This window comes from Carassius carassius, chromosome 28 (assembly GCF_963082965.1).
Source record: "Carassius carassius chromosome 28, fCarCar2.1, whole genome shotgun sequence".
In the NCBI taxonomy this organism is placed as follows: Eukaryota; Metazoa; Chordata; class Actinopteri; order Cypriniformes; family Cyprinidae; genus Carassius; species Carassius carassius.
Window position 1 is genome coordinate 26116438 of NC_081782.1, and position 16963 is coordinate 26133400.

Here is a 16963-nt window from a genome sequence, read left to right on the forward strand (position 1 = left end):
TAGCTAACATAACATTACTTAGCGAGCCGTAGTAGAGACGATAAATAATCTATAGGAGCCCAGAAAGTTATTGACATAATTAAGTGACGTTGAATTAAGTGATGGATGTACTGTATAATTCAAACTGTTCTACCAATTGTAGTGATAGGAATTCTGATTCTGTTTTTCTTGCCATGCAATATGAGGTGTATTTCCAGCTCAGTACAGAGATTGGTCAGGGCTGGGTCACCCATACAAGCAGTAAAACTGACCGCTTATCCAATAGATAGTGAACACAAATGTGATGATTATGAGTGACGTGAATGATGACAATTACACAGAAATGTGAAGATTGATAAGGTATACGAAAGTCAGACATGAGGAAAATAACTGTGAAGAAATTACTTGAAACAATTATAATAATTTACGTTTTCGAAATTATAATAATGTATGAGTTTGCTTAGAGTTAAAAACAAGCGTGTTGTTAAGTTGTTATAATCAAAACTATTTTTTTATAACCAAATCGTTTATCAGAGAATGATAAAGAGGAGGAATTTTTGTAGAAAAATTTATATTTTACTCTTTCTTATTTACTTTCTAAGACATTATGTGGGTTTTTATATATTTTTATTTTTCCTTTTGATTTAACTTTGTGTTACTCTCACAATATAAAGGAAGACAGTAACAGTACAAGAAAAGGCAATGAACAAAAAGTCTTTGGATAAACAAAGAAATAAAACGCGAGTTAATATCAGCGTGGCTTTCCAGCGATGGCGAGAACTGAGGGAACTCAAGGGGCTTAAAAGTGACTCCTTGATGGCTTTATTTCTGCTGGACAGGTAAATCTTTCTTTTTGTATTTTGATCATACATATTTTTTTGTTTATTTTTTCATGAAGCATGTGTCATTAGCACATGTAGCTGCGTAATATAGCTAACATAACATTACTTAGCGAGCCGTAGTAGAGACGATAAATAATCTATAGGAGCCCAGAAGGGAGGGGGTGGAGTGAATGGAAATAATGAGCTGTCTTTAAAACAGTCGTGAGAGGTCTACAGACACTCGATTTTTATACTTTCTTTTTCAGAGTACTTACATTTTAATTATGTATTGATATATAAATAAAGTTTAAACAAATTTGGAAAAAAAGTTTTTTATACATTTTTTACCTACCCTGCCTTTAATATCACAGAATTCTGTGTACAATAATATTTGGAGAAACTACAATTTGAAAAGACTAAATATATAACGTTATGTATATTAACTGAAAGGTAAACTTCTAAGAACGTGAGGCTGAAACGCGGGCTAGTGAGAGATTTTATGTTTGTCATGATGACGTCTAAAGTCCCCGCCCACGGATGTAGTCCCTTTTAGCAAGTTGTTAGCAAACACCATTTTTAAGACACAATAAAGTTTTAAAAAATCACAAGCAGGTTATAACTGGTGTGTTTTATGTCAGAGATCAAAAAGGCTTTGTTAATCACAGACCTTATTTCAGGCGATTTAGCAAAAACCAATAAAAAAAAACCCATAAACTTTAGGGCGAGGGAACCGGAAGCGCTAAAATGCTAACTCACTTCCGCGTGTTTGAAAGCACTTCGGCTTCAGCCATTTGATCTCTGAACAATTCACCGAGCCCTTAGAGTGTGAGACGGAGGGGGGTCGAACTCTTAAACACGAGTTTCTCTGGTCGCCCAAATGTCCCGCGCCTCTAATGGCCAGATATTTAATGTGTGAATTAAATTTGACCCTCAGTGCTGATTCCTATGGAATTAGCATTGAGGAAGCACCACAAATGACATGTTCTAAATTTGAGCCGCAGTGGGCTTACGAATGGCAGATAAAAGAAGCTGATTGGGCAGAGATGATTTTGAAATTGGCTAAGGATCAAACAACCCCAATCAACACAGAGTTTTTGATGCCTGATAAAATACATTGCACGTCGTAGTTGAGTGAGATTTAGAGTATGAAGTAACTTGTTTTAATGGAGTGGAGAATTAAAATGTGAAATTTGACAAGATCTTCTGGACAGAGAATATGTGTGCGCTTTCTGTGAGTTTGAATGAACAACAATTGCAATGTTATTTAATGACAGAGGAGAGTGTTCCCCACCTCTCTGTGTCAAATGTCATGAAGCAGCAGTGATATTTAGGGCTTTTTGTGAAAAAGTGCCTGCAGGCCACAGACTGGGTTGAAGTTGATACAGACATAGCACAGAGCTAAGTGTTGGAGCATTTAAATCAAACTGCGATTTTGATGTGCAGGTTGTGAGAACTCTGACTGTTGTTGTGAAGAATGATGTCACAAAACATGGGGTGGGGCTAATTCTGCCTTAGACATTAATATTTTTTTGGCAGAAATACCGTCAAAATTGTGGGCAGAGCGATGATTTATTAATCTGTGCCAAAGATAAAACTATCTGCATTGCCGACACTGTGACTCTCCTGAAGCATCTTGAGCAGGGGGACACAATGTCAGTCTTTTGAAGCTGCAGTTGTGAAACAGGAAGTAACCTTCCTGGGACATGTCATCAAACCAAATAGCAAAGCACTGTCTGAGAAACGGGTGTGGGCCATAAAAGAGGTGCCAAAACCAGTTACAAAGAAACCGATGTTGTCATTCTTGGGAATTTGTACTTACTGCAGAACATTAATCCCTAATTATGCCATTTTTGAGCAGCCTTTACAAGCCCTAATGACAGGGAAAGGTCTGAGGTCATGTGACAGACTTGTCTGGACAAGCGAGGCTGAGGAAGCATTGGATAACATGAAAGTGCAATTGGCTATAGCTCCAATGTTAGGCCTTCCTATCATAAACCACCTGCTTGTACAGATGGTTGATGAAAATAATGGATTTATGTCTTCTGTTCTCTTGCAGACTCATGGTGACAGACAGACAAACAGACACAAGGGTTAATTTCTGGAAACTTAATTTGCTCACAATACCACCTGGTGGCCAACAAGTGTAAAAAAAAAGCAGATTACAGACAGAGGTGTAAAGTCCAGGGGTCAGAAAGTAAAATTCCTGCCATCATTTTGTTCCACTCATGAACTCAGCAGCTGATTTCATCAGAGGAACCATTCCTTCCAAGTCACAAACGAGTCTCAAGTTAAATCCCAAGTCCTAAAAGAGTTAAAGTTATTGACATAATTAAGTGACGTTGAATTAAGTGATGGATGTACTGTATAATTCAAACTGTTCTACCAATTGTAGTGATAGGAATTCTGATTCTGTTTTGCTTGCCATGCAATATGAGGTGTATTTCCAGCTCAGTACAGAGATTGGTCAGGGCTGGGTCACCCATACAAGCAGTAAAACTGACCGCTTATCCAATAGATAGTGAACACAAATGTGATGATTATGAGTGACGTGAATGATGACAATTACACAGAAATGTGAAGATTGATAAGGTATACGAAAGTCAGACATGAGGAAAATAACTGTGAAGAAATTACTTGAAACAATTATAATAATTTACGTTTTCGAAATTATAATAATGTATGAGTTTGCTTAGAGTTAAAAACAAGCGTGTTGTTAAGTTGTTATAATCAAAACTATTTTTTTATAACCAAATCGTTTATCAGAGAATGATAAAGAGGAGGAATTTTTGTAGAAAAATTTATATTTTACTCTTTCTTATTTACTTTCTAAGACATTATGTGGGTTTTTATATATTTTTATTTTTCCTTTTGATTTAACTTTGTGTTACTCTCACAATATGTAGTATGTATGTCACCTGAAATGCAACGAAGACATCACACAGTAAAACAAAGAGCCTTTGAGGTCTTTAGTCTGGGTAATTTACTCAGGAAAGACAGAGGGGTTAGCCATAAATAAAAACCTTTGACCTCACGGGTGTGAAGATAATAAAAGCCCAGGGGGTTAGAAGGACCATTGTGCTTTCTGAAAACAGCTAGGTTTGGTTTATGGGGTTAAGTGAAAATCTACAGAGAAGGAGTCTTGTAAGAAGTGGGGGTGATAACAGTATAATAAGGCTGTCTGTTTTCAGTGTGATTCAGGTCTGTTGTGTTTCAGGGTAGCTGCTGAAACAGTGAACGCACCTCTTTAAGGAAAATAAACTTCTTTCCTTAAATATAATTTGATTCCTTGTCTCTTACAATGAGATGCTATATGTTAGTAATTGTTTTTGCCACAACAACTTGCATTTTCAAAACTTGAAAAAAATTACAACATTAAAGGAGTAAATAAACAAATAAAATAAGAGAGAAAATTATTGCAATAAAATGACAAAAACATTCTAATCACTGTCTGTCAGATTTTCAGTCATTTTAAAAATAGGATTAAATAAAATAAATAACGTTGTATACTGAATCTAAACGTTTATCTCCACAACGGTGACTTCAAATTGTATTATTTTCCATAAACATTAACATTTAAACCTCTGTTAATTCTTAATAATACATTTTTAGACACATTTCAAACTGGTTATTAATGCGTAAAGTAATTATCTCATGAACATTAACACTGCTTCATTGTTACTTTTAGGGGGGCTTTCACACTGGCAGTTTAGTGCGGAACGGGGCTCGGTTCGCATGAAAAATTGCTAATGTGAACGCTGTCATCGGACCCTGGTGCGCACCAGAGTACCGAACCCGAGACTACCTGGAGAAGATGCTCTGAGTTCAGTCTCTCTCAAACTGTGGCACTTGCTAAGGAAGTAAAATATCCAGCACATGCGTAACATTTACATGTGTAACAGTGTCAATATCATAATTTCCACAACACACAAAATCCATGAGTGGGAAGGGAACATTGATATGGGCTGGATCACACCAAGCAATGAACATTAACGCAGTTGTCGTTAACTATGCTGTGCATAATAGCAGAGGTGTCAAGTAACGAAGTACAAATACTTCGTTACCTTACTTAAGTAGAAATTTTGGGTATCTATACTTTACTGGAGTAATAATTTTTCAGCCTACTTTTTACTTCTACTCCTTACATTTTCAGGCAATTATCTGTACTTTCTACTCCTTACATTTTAAAAATAGCCTCGTTACTCCTATTTCATTTCGGCTTGTTTTCATTCCGGCTTGTCAAAAAAAAAAAAACCTATCCAGATAAATCGCGCCATCCGGAGAGAGTGAATTTGATTGTGGTTGGATGAGAAGTATAAACATAAAACATGCCGACACCCTATTGGCTTGTACGCGATCCATCGCACCTGCACATGATCAAATCACGTCACACTCATCACTCAAGCAAGGACATATGTGTGTACTGTCTGTAGCCAAGTATGATGATGTCTGTGGCAGAGACTCAAGAAGAGAATTCGAGCGAAATTTGCCAACCAAGCACCAGCGAGGATGTTGGTAGACAGGAAGACCAGCCAACCCTTATACATCCCTGGCCGTACCTGGAAGAATTTTTCAAAATGGGTGGATGCAAAAACAACTCATTTCGAATGCGCTGCAAGCTCTGCGCACCAAAGTACCACGAGCTAATGGCTTTCAAAAACTCCCCGTCTAATTTGAAAAAGCATATTGAAGTAAGCTGAAAGTTTTTTTTTTATCTTTTTTATGTTTTAACAATAAAATTGTTGTAACCTAAACCTACAGTATAGGAAGGGAACGTACTAATGTTACATGCCTAGGGCTGCACGATTAATTGAAATCGAACCGCAATCGAGATTTGGTTTATGTGCGATTTTAATGAAATTAATAAATGCCCAGCGTGTCAGTGAAGAGCGGTTCTGTGATCAGGAGTAAACGTTTGAAAAAAAAATAACACGTGTCAAACATCTTCACAATCTAGTATGTTAAGTGTTCATAAACCTGTTGTCCAACAAAATACGTTTATCAACACGTTTTAACTCCCTTCATATAGTCAATCGAGTGTTTGAGCCGATGTGGCTTATCACAGAATGATGAAGACAATGCATTTATTTTATAGCATTAACAGTGTTTAAAGTCTGTCAATCAGCACTGCATTGTAATATACTTTAATATTATGAAAATACCCGAGAAGGCTTGAACTCAAATACACCAGATACAGTTGTTTATTTATTGTCGTTGTTTAATCAGTCAAAGCGTTTCTATCTTTTTATTCAGCCTACAGCAGGAGTCAAATGTTATCTGAGCTTATATTATTACTATATGCAATATTGTAAGTTAATTGTGCAAACTAAGCTATAGTCTACTGCTGGTTGATAAATCATGTACTAAGGACAGGCATGATCCTGCCTGTGTAAGAGTGTGCGAGCCTGTGTGGGGCAGGCCCTATGGCTCCTTGTAAAGAGGTAATAGGCCCAATATTAGCCAATTGCTGTTTAAAATGAATTTAGTCGGACTATCTCATCAATAATGCTACTTTTCAGTCATGCCAGCAGCTACTTGTGGTCCTAAAACAGCTTTAAGTGCTATTCTGGTCTGCTCAACATGATTGCATAGACCAGTGAAACTGCTCTCTAACTTGTAATCTGACCTTCATTTATGAACTTCCAAGCATGACTTTTAATACAGTGTGGAAGTCCTAGATAGTCTGAAATAATATGAATCTCAATCTGTGCCTGTGCATTTATTTTCTCCACAGAAGAAACACCCCATTCATCTAGAGAGGTACACGCAACTTACTTCAGCAGCCCTCAAAAGGTAGTCATCCACTGAAGGTTCTTTGGCCCCACCTTTCAAACAAACCAAGCTGTGGGAGACTCGACGAGTGTCCCAGGCAAGTGTGGATAAAGTAGTCCTCAAATTCATTGTCCAAGGCTTGCACCCACCACACATTGTTCAGCAGCAGGGCTTCATTGATCTTGTGAAACATCTTCAGCCAAATACAAATGTCAAGACACGCAATACTGTTGTAAACAAAGTCACAAAGGCCTCTGTTGAAATGAAAAGAAAACTGAAAGCTGCTCTTAGTGAAATTGAGTTCATTGCAACAACAACAGACTGCTGGACGGCACATCGTCGTGGTTTCATTGGTGTCACTGTGCACTGGTTTAACCCCCAGACCATGCAGAGATCCTGTGCTGCCCTGGCATGCAAGCAACTTAAAGGGTCCCATACATTTTCTGCCCTGGCTGATGCCCTAAATGATATTCACACAGAATTCAATATCAGAGAGAAAATCGTTCGTACTACAACTGACAACGGATCTAACTTCCTGAAAGCCTTCAGAGTTTTTGGGCAGACTGATGAGAACAACAATCCTGAACCTGTAGGAGAGGGTGATGGAGAAGAGGATGATGGTCAAAATGATGATTACAGTGAAGAAGAGGAAAGCACTGAGGGTGTTGAATTTGTTGATGCCGGAGCCCTGTTGGACGAAGATGACTACTTGGAATACCAGCTACCCAAGCACCATCGCTGTGCCTGCCACCTCCTCAATTTAGTGTCAACAGTTGATGCAACAAAAGCAGAGGCCAACCCATTGTACAAACGTGTGTCAAGGTCCGCATTTGCCAAATGCTCTAGCCTGTGGAACAAAATTTCAAGATCCACCATCACATCTGAAGTAATCGAAGACCACTGCAAACTACAACTCGTAAGGCCTGTTGCTACCAGGTGGAATTCACTCTTCTCAGCCGTAGAAAGAATAGTGAGGATAACAAGAGAACAAGGTGAAGCAGCCCTTGCAGCTGTCTGCAGTGAACTAGATACACCAAAGTAAGTGCTTGTTTTTCTGCCTTTCAGTTAATGAAGTGATTAACAATAGATTAAGTCATAGTTTTATACTTTGAAAAATGTAGAACACTTTTATGCGCACTGCCAGTATGCAGTCCCCATATTTACTATGGATGTGATTTGTAGCAACAACTACATTTCTAAAAGTATCAGATGACAATATTTTTCCTTTTGAATTATCAGTTCCTCCAGTTAAAGGTGCTACATCAAGTAGGCTAAATGTTCCATGTTGTTTTTCTTTTCTTTGTACAGGTTTACTCCAGTGGAACTTGCATTTCTTGAAGAATATGCAAAGACAATGAGCCCAGTTGCAATGGCCTTGGATGTTCTTCAGGGAGAAAACAGTGTGCAGATGGGATGGTTGGTCCCCACCATAACTCTACTAAGGACCAAGCTCCAGCACCTTCACGTCACCTCCAAGTTCTGTGAACCTTTGATTGTTGCACTACTTTCAGGCCTTGAAAAACGCTTCGGCGAGATGCTTGCAGATCCAGAGCTGATAGCCGCCGCCATACTAGTTCCCAAATTTAAGACCTGCTGGACGAGTGACGAAAATATCCTCAAACTTGGTAAGTGTCTCACTTCTCTACTTCCCCTTAATGCATGTAATTTCTAGGGAGACACACGTGTGTGTGTGTGTGTGTATATATATATATATATATATATATATCCCCAATACACAATTACAATACTGTCATATGGCCTAAATTGTTCTGAATATTTTTTTACATTTTTTATTAACCATAGGCTTTGAATATATCAGAAGCCATTTGGAATGTCAGGCCGAGAATCCCATTAGTGAGGAGCGCTCCCAGTCATCTGAGGAAGAGGACTTCTTTTCCTCCTTGAAGAAAACTGGCCCTCCTGAAACGACCCAGCAGTTGGCTGCATACCTGGGGTGCCCAGGAGACACTGTAGAGGTACTGAAGTCCTTCCCAGCTGTGTGCCAGCTATCACTTAAGCTTAATACAGCACTCCCTGCCTCAGCAGCCTGTGAAAGACTGTTTAGTGTTGCAGGGCTGATCTTTAGGCCAAGAAGAGCATGCATTGGCTCAAAGAACTTTGAGAACCAGCTGCTTTTGCGACTGAACCAAGCCTATTGGTAAATCTTGTTTGCATGTTCTGTGCTTAAACTCTGTTGTTGAACATACAGGATTGAGTTCAAAGTGTTTTACATCGTCTAGTTAAATGTGACGTTGTTAAATGTGACCAGTTACACCAAATTTCTTGTCTGTTGCCTTCAGATTCCTGCAGCTAAGCTACCAATATATTCCAATAAAGGTTATTGATAAAATGCCTCTGAAATTTGACTTTGCACCATTACAATACTTATAGGCAACTAGTTATCTTCAGCTCCATGAAACAAATTCATGCACAGTATCACACATATGGTTCTTTAATGTATTTGCATTGTACTAAAATGCGTTCATTTTCAATGGGCATATATGCGGCTGAAACAGGTAGCCTAGTACATCCCAAATTTTTCAACATTAACATTTTAATATAACATTATAGTCATTGTGGCTTTTAGAAAAAACATTGAGGAGGTGGGGTAGTGCACTATAGGCCACTGTCGCGCGGACTAAACTTTTGTTTGTTCTTAATGACTTTTTTTTTTTCATTACTTTTACTTTTATACTTTTAAGTAGTTTTGAAACTAGTACTTTTACACTTTTACTTCAGTAAAAAGCTTGAGTTGATACTTCAACTTCTACAGAAGTCTTTTAAAATCCTAGTATCTATACTTCTACTTGAGTAATGAATACGAATACTTTTGACACCTCTGCATAATAGCACCAAAATAACAAAAAAGTTACAACTATGCTCAGTCGCGTTGTGTTCTCCATGCATTTTCCGTGTGCGTTTGCGATGACGTAAGGTGACTGCAAACGCACCTGTGTTCGATACAACTATTGGGTGTGAAAGCAGACCAACACTGGGCAGCGTCGGGAACAATCGCGCTCAGGCTCGGATCGCAGCAAACGAGCCCAGTGTAAAAACTCCCTAACACTCTTTTAGAGTGGGACAATATACTGTATGCCCCGAGCAGTGTTAATTTAACACTCTGGCTTTTACTGTGTATTGTAAGCCAGTTAGTGAAGAAAGTGTGAGCTGACAACATAACAGAAACAGAAAATATTAAAATAGTATTAAATAAATTTTGTAAATAATTGTATCAAATTTCACATTGTATGTAGTGTTGGAACTAATGTATTGGCAGAAATATGAATGAAAAAAAAATATTTAAATAGATAATTTATCTAAATCTACTTAGATGCATAGATGGAGTTATTTTGACTTAAGAGAGAGAGAAAAAAGCATTTAGAGAGCTTGTTAAAACTGTTTTCAGTGTTTGTGGTCATGGCAATTAGCATTAGCATGGGACCAATGTCCATACATAAACCAAATCAAATCAGTCCTTAACAAAATACTGCAGGAAACAAGCCTAGAGAGAACATGGTAAGTTTTCATGTAACAGAATTATAACTGTTAAAAGCAATGCAGTCTTATATTACATGATGATTATTATTATTACATCTACATGATTCCTAGTTAAACACCTTGACCATTCAAGATAACACATCCTTCTATGTCTAATTAGCTTTCCAATAATTTAATAACAACAACAAAAATCTACATAATAGGCTAATATTATTCCAGATTCAGCCACAGCTGGAGAATGAGTCCAGTGTCCTAGTATTTACACTCTACGGTCTCAATGAAACAATGGAAAACAGATATGTGTTTTTTTCTTTAACTGCACTGTTTTATCCCTTGATGGTCTTTTGTAATATAACAGTCATTTTCACTATAATCTCATATAAGAAATTTCACGAGCCAATGTATCTGTTTATCTGTAATTTATGTGTAAATGGACTTTTTGGCACCGCTGGGTTCTACCCTAAATTCATGTATGATTTGTTATCATATGATCATGTGATTTCTTATGTTGGATGTATGAGTCAGATCTTTGTCATTTATTCATCTGCTTTATGTGACTTTTCAACATTAACAGTTATGGCATATGACAGGTATGTGGCAATATGCAGACCACTGGGGTATCATTCAATAATGACTAGTCAGAGAGTTCTTCAGTGTATCCTTTTCTGCTGGCTGACTCCAATGTTGTGCATGTCTGTTCTAATTATATTAGTTGCTAGACTCACTTTATGTAGCTCTACTGTTGAAAAGTTATACTGTGAGATTTGGGCAGTTGCAAAACTTTCATGTTTTTCTACAACATTAAATAATGTATTTGGGTACATTGTTATTCTTACATACTTTGGACACGCAGTATTTATATTTTGCTCATACATTTACTTGATTAAAATGTGCAGGAAGTCAATAGAGGGCAGAAAAAAATTCATACAAACATGTGTACCACATTTGCTCTCACTGATCAATGTGACTACTGCATTGTTATTTGATGTACTGTACAGTCGTTATGGCTCAAAGAATTTGCCACAAGGTGTGCGTAATTTTATGGCCCTGGAATTCTTACTCATGCCACCAATTTTAAATCCGATTATTTACGGTGTAAATTTGAAAAAAGTACGACAGCAAGTTATTAGACTGTTTTTCAAAAAACAAGTGTGAATCTCTTAGTGAAGATTGTATCAAGTCGAAACGTTTTATTATTTTGTATTCCAGAATGATTGTGACCATTTATTTTTGAGTAGATTTATTTCATGGACATTATTTATGGACAATAAGCCTTTTGATTTTACCATGTTTAAACTTGTTCTTAGGAATTAAATGAAGTAGAAGACCTATGAAAAAGAACATAAAGGTGTTTGGAACAAGAAAAAAAAACTAAGTTGTTAATTTAAGGTGAAGTTTTCTTGCATTCAGGTGCACTCAGTCAATGTTAATGTCAAATAAAACAGCTCTGATTCAATTTATATTTGCTATTCTAAAAAAAAAAAGAAAGAAATGTGGGTTTATAAAAACTAAACTGCAATCCTTGAAAAAAAAAAATTTCAGTATTACAATAGCATAATGCTCAGTTCATGTGCTTTGTGTTGCATACCGTAATTGTCCTACTCACTACCATATTGTCAAGATATTCGAACATTGGTTATGAATACAACAATATATAATCATATATTCCTGAGAAAAGGATACAAATATGAGTGGTAAAGACACTAGTAACAGGGGAATGTTCCTAAAACAATGCCCCAAGACCCTGTTACTAGATCTGAAGTGACGTTTTTTTTTCTTCTTTTTCTAATGAATGCTTGTGGGCAAGATACGTAAATAGTGCCATAAAAAAAAAAAAAAAATTATATATATATATATATATATATATATATATATATATATATAACTAGTGAGGATCATTTTGCACATATTTTTAGATGTCCTGGGGTTGGGTTAAATGACAGAACAGGATCTCCAATCCTTCTCCTGAAGAGCTATCATCCTGCAGACTCCAGTTCCCACCAAGTGAAATATTATGAAGTTTCAATAACAATATACAATACTATACAATTCAAAAGCTTGATGTAAATAATATAAATGTAACAAATAAATGTAACTGTAACAAATGTAACAAAAAATGCTGTTCTTTCAATTTATCCCCCCTAAAAAATTGAAAAATATTCTCAGCTCTTTTCAACATTAATAATAATATACTAATAATGATGATAATAATAACAAGAAATGTTTTTTTTTTTTTTTTTTTTTAACTAAAAATTTAGTTTGAAAGTCAGCTTTGATTGTTCCTAATAAACTGTTTAACTGCACTTGCAAGTGGATATTAAATTATGCTGTGGTATAATTAAATATATTCTAAATAAACTACAAACATAAAATTATATAGATTTATTTTGTTCTCACATTCTATCTTGTAACTCCTCCCTCTCAGTGGGACAGATGACTGAAAGGCTCATTATGCAGGCCTTTGTCTTCTCAGGTGTAAATCACAATGATATTTATGATAGTTGATGCCTACTCACATATGACTTTTACCAACAAAAAGTGTCTTAGAAAATTTCAATCAATATATTGTTTCCTGTAATTGAGTAAACAAGATGATTTTCACATAATTTAGAAAGAAAAATTCTAGGCTACAAGCTCCAGTTCTCAAAAATCCCAGGAACCATTGTTCTGTATGTTATGTCATTGTTATTGCCTTATTATTATATTATAGCCGAGTTTGTGCTGATTACAGTGAGATTAGACTTTAGCCATTTAGATGTGTATAAGAAACTAAAAAAAGCATAAATGTCAGGGCATGACAAAACTTCTCCAGGCCCCAAAAATACCCTTAGACCCCAGAGGGTTAAAGAAATTGAAATAGTTACACTACCTTTTAGATTTTAAATAGGGTAATTTGTAAGCTATAACCTAACTTTCCCAAAACTGTGTGTAAAATAATTCCATTAGGGTCTCAGCTACAGCTAAATGTTAAAACAGAACTTAAGGACCTTGTTGGCAGTTTGTGAGGAGTGTCTGTGAAAGCTGCGTGGTGCATGAGAGTGTTTGAAAGAAAAATGTTTTAGCTTATATATGTGATTTTACTACAGACTATAAGCATTCTAACTAAGAAACATAACACTATGTTTTTATTTATCTATTTATTCATTTATTTTTTTAATTTCCAACCAAACCGGTTGTTCGCAGTTAAAAAAAGTCATAATGTTTATTGTGTTTTGAAAAGAAAGTAAGTTATGAAAGTTTTTTTTATTTTGTATTTATTATTATTGATTAACATCAACTACAATGCATTTATGAGGTTATGTATTTATTCTGCTTCATGTATGTGTGGCAACCCACGGGAGCATGTAAAGGATAATTTTGCCAAACTACGCCACTCTGGAAATTCCACCCAGAGAAATTAGTGCCTCTAAAGGACACGCAAGTTCGTCCACCAAATAGACGCTCAGAGACATGGGTAACAATACAAAACAATTTACTTTATTAAATCACAGTCGCTTTAAAACAATCATTAAAACATATCAGGCCTCAGCCAAAGCACAGCCCATCATAAGAGTTTAGCTCTACGAATGTCACAGGAACACCAGCTAACTGGGGCTTACCAGCAGGGTCAGGCTGTCAGAGATTTTATCTGCCTATAGCAGAGATATCATTCCTTTCACCAGTGCACGCAAACGCCTATTAGTCATACAGACGATGCATCTGATGTGTGCATAGTCACAACAACGTCACCCACAGCAGCAGTGCGAGACCTGCACGAGAAACAGAACAGCTGATTCAAACCATGCGAGAGATGTGGCAGCCTCGTGTCCTGGGAGGATGCGGTGTTTTTCGCCAAAGGAGGGGCGTACGATGAGCGTCACTAATACATTGCTGCCGTTCCGTCCTCCAGGCTTCATTACAATTTAATAAAACTCTTCATCAGGTGTCAGCTTTGATCGATTCTGGAGCAGAGGGTGATTTTATGGACATTGAGCTGGCTGCCCGATTAGGTGTTCCATCAGTTCCGCTGGCCGAGCCCATTTCAGCCAGGACTTTGTGCGGCACCCATCTCACCAGAATTACCCACTCCACCAGGTTTATTACTCTCACCCTCTCGGGTAATCATTCTGAGGAGATTTGTTTTCTCCTCATTCATTGCCTGGCACTTCTCCACCTAGGGGGCGCCTTTACTCTCTTTTCGGGCCTGAGAGGGAGGCCATGGAGAAGTACATCAATGATTCTCAGGCAGCTGGCATCATCCGGCCCTCTTCCTCTCCGGCTGGGGCGGGCTTCTTCTTTGTGGGGAAGAAGGATGGATTGCTCCGTCCCTGTATAGATTATCGGGGTTTGAATGACATCACGGTCAAGAATCGTTATCCTTTGCCGTTGATGTCATCGACCTTCAAGCTCTAGCAGGAGGCGACCATCTTTACGAAGTTGGACCTTCGCAATGCTTATCACCTAGTTCGGATTAGGGTGGGGGATGAATGGAAGGCCACCTTCAACACCACCACGGGGCACTTTGAGTATTTGGTCATGCCCTTTGTACTTTCTAACTCCTCAGCGGTCTTCCAGGCACTCGTTAATGACGTGCTTAGAGACATGGTCGACCGGTTTGTATTTGTTTATCTCGACGAAATCCTGATCTTCTCCCAGAACGAGCGCGACCATGTCCATGTCCACGTCAGGCGAGTGCTCCAGCGGCTGCTTGAGAATCGTTTATTCGCCAAGGTGGAGAAGTGTGAGTTTCACGCACGGTCGGTTCCGGAGTACATATACATATACATATATCCAGAGTACATCCCTGTGCATTTTTTTCTCATCGTTTAACCCCCTCGGAACGGAATTACAACATTGAGAATAGGGAGTTACTGGCTGTTAAGTTGGCGCTGGAGGAGTGGCCTAGTTTGGACCGATCATAAGAACTTAGAAAACATCCGCACCGCTAAACGACTGAATTCCCGACAGGCTCGCTGGGCACTATTCTTCGGTCGGTTTAATTTTAACATCTCCTACAATCCGGGGTCCAAGAATGGTAAGCCTGATGCACTTTCGTGGATCTTTGAGGCTGAACCAAGATCCATCCTTCCGGTGACCATTCTGCCCCCCGATCGGGTAGTAGCGATGGTCACCTGGGGGGTGGAGTCCAGAGTCCGCTCAGCTCTGCGCAACGTTACAGTTCCCACGGGTTGTACTGACAGACTGTTGTTCGTGCCAGAATCGGTCCGAACTAACGTCCTACAGTCTTTGCCATCACAATTATGTAAGTTACTAAACAGTGCTGATGTAACTGTGAAATGTTTATCATATGTAGAACATTGATTATATGTTCTTAGTTATATATGAATTGCAATTGTACTTTTGGGTATTCTGTAGTGAGGATGTAAAGACACGTACGGAAGTGATTGGACTAAAAAAAACTACATGTGATTAGTATATTCCAGACATCCCAAGTCTCCCGGAAGTTCCGGGAGTCTCCCGCATATTGAAAGCGGCTCCCTGAGACCCACGAATTAGTTAAAATCTCCCGGAATCTAGACCGAGCGAGCAAAAGCGTGCATGCGAAACAGATACTGTGTTTTAAACCGTGTAGCGCACGCACGGCAGAGAGGGAGAGGGAGCGAGAGTCCTTGCGTGTGTGTGCTAATGTGTGTGTGTGCAAAGCGCATGTAAGACAGAGAGCATCCTGATTGGCCTGTTTCTGCAAATCAACCAATCAATTGTCAGTGTGGGCGGGCTTTTATCTCTACTCCCGAGTCCCGAACAAAATTAATCAGTTATGTCTATCTAGAAACAGGAGCACCATGGCAGAGGGAGAGTGCCACAAAACAAAAAAAGTATAAGACACATTTTACGGCAGACTACACGAAAGTGTACCCCTGTCTTATACGTGTCAAACATAATGACAGTCTTGCTCAAGCATTGCCCATGGGTTGCAAAAGGCATGTTGAGGTGAGTTGACAAGTTTAATTTCATCTGAATATTATTCAGGCTAGTTGCCAAGGCTACATGAAAACAACAAACTTCTTAGACCTGTTTAAAGTTGCAATGGAAAATAAATAAATGCAGTTTACATAAATTGTATAAACAGATTATATAAATAGTAAAAGTAATCTACATATTTAAACATAATTAACAAATAATTACATAGGCCTATAGCTTATAGAAATAATATTTTATGCTTTTATATCTGTTAGGGACCACAACATGTTAGGGAGGCTAAGCGCAGGGAAGGCTGCTCCAATATATCTCAGTTCTCCCATTCAGATAGGCAAAGTCTCACTGAGAAGGTGACTACAGCTGAGATCTATTTCCTTCCCTTTTTTTGGTGGGGGGGGGGGGGGATACCTCCCTGAAATGACCTTTTGCAGGTTGGGATGTCTGATATTCCGTTCTCCAGTAAAGAGTTATGTGTCCATCATTCAACATGGTTTCAGAAGGTGGTTCGTGGAAAAGAGAACGCCTTTGAAGAAAGTCAAGTTTAATAAAAAATAAATAAAAAAATTCGGATACCACGTCGGAAATGGCTGAAGGCTTCCGAAGACCCAAACCTCTAGTGTTTGATGGCAACATTAGTGAAAACTGGCGTGTATTCGATCAAGAATACGATATATTTATAGCAGCTGCTCACTCAGACAAAGATGCCAAGACGCAGGCATTTATTACCCTTAACTTGGCCGGCTCAGAAGCCATAGAGCGGGAGCGCGCGTTTGTGTATGCACCAGCCATGTATGGGGGGGAAGGAGAGCAATGATGGAATGATCGAGGAGGCTGAAACCAGAGAGAACCCGGAATGTATCAAACAGAAATTCCTTGAGTTATGCAACCCACAAACAAATGTAACTATGGAACGCCACAAGTTCAATATGAGAAACCAAAAACCCGGTGGAACTATAGAAGCATACCTGAGTGATTTA